The sequence below is a fragment of the Aedes aegypti genome, chromosome 1, assembly GCF_002204515.2.
Source record: "Aedes aegypti strain LVP_AGWG chromosome 1, AaegL5.0 Primary Assembly, whole genome shotgun sequence".
Lineage (NCBI taxonomy): Eukaryota > Metazoa > Arthropoda > Insecta > Diptera > Culicidae > Aedes > Aedes aegypti.
In genome coordinates, this window is record NC_035107.1 from 123,373,608 (window position 1) to 123,374,858 (window position 1,251).

The 1,251-nt window shown below is 43.1% G+C and overlaps 1 protein-coding gene across 3 annotated transcripts in view; it reads left to right on the forward strand.

The window, feature by feature from the left end:
- LOC5576304 (zinc finger SWIM domain-containing protein 8) overlaps nt 1–1,251 on the forward strand; it is a 48,049-nt gene that overhangs the window by 39,615 nt on the left and 7,183 nt on the right. The gene's annotated exons all lie outside the window — the stretch shown is intronic.

Consider the following 1,251-nt stretch of genomic DNA (forward strand, 5'->3'; position numbering starts at 1 on the left):
GCGCTTTCCACACCATTCAGATGTTTATCGAAGTGCTGCTTCCATCTTTCGATCACCTCACGCTCGTCCGTCAAGATGCTCACATCCCATATTCCCAGGCACCCCGAGGTGCGTTGAGCTTCTTGTAGAATTTCTGCGTTCCTTCAGACCGACACAGCTGCCCTTCGCTTCTTCCAGGCGAACATCTTCTCAGAATAAGCGTTGCTGCTGTTGCCGTTTTCGTTCTACCTAGTCCCGTACTGCAGCATGCGCTGTATTTTTTCCTGCAGAATCTGCATACACTCCTCGTCGAACCAAACGTTTCGTACACACTGTCCCATGTACCTGACAATGATCTCAATGGCATCGCTGATGCTGGTTTTCACTGTACTCCAGCAATCTTCAAGTGCCTCTTCATCAAGCTAGTTCTCTAAAGGTAATGCAGCCTCGAGTTTCTGCGTGTATGCAGTGGCGACATCCGGCGGTTGCTTCGGCCTCACCGATGGTACCGCACATTGTAAATAAGGGATAGTTTTGGACGCAGTTTAACCATCTTTATCATTGCTATGCTCACCGTTGAGGTTATCGACAACAATGGTTCCCTTTATCCGCTCGCTCATATTTTCAATTATCTGGTGGTACTCAACACCATAAATGTAGACTAATTGTCTGAACCTTCCGAACAAAGTACATAGTGTTGAACTACAGGTATAAGGGTCCATAATCATAACAGGTATAAGAGTCCATAGCATAGTCCCGGCGGGACTTGAACAAACTGATGCGTTAGCCCGAGATATTCTCGCAGCATTCTACACATCGTTTATCGTCGCTCTAATCAGTCTTTTGAGCTTCATGGGAATGCTTTTCTACCTTTAAAATCAATGAACAGATAATGCAAAGAATCTTGATATTTGACATTGAGTATAGTAGATAATTTTTTGGTATGTATAGAAACCTTCACTGCCACTCCTCCGATAGTTCAGACAAGTGGCCAACTTCTCCTGGCTCATATGAATGAGTTCCGCTCCGTTACCAGCCTCCGTGTTTTTGCCCTTAGTTGTTCATCGTAGTGATGCTTCTACATTTCAATCCCGTCACGTCCATACGACAAAATGCAATCTTTAATCAAGGTTCAATATAAGTATCCTCTATATTTGTTGAGACATATTATCATCCCAATGACGGTAGATATCATCCTGTCAATCCAAAACTAGAATAAAGATTGTTTCATATTCATAATAGCGAAGTATTACAATAAATTTCCTTTTACAG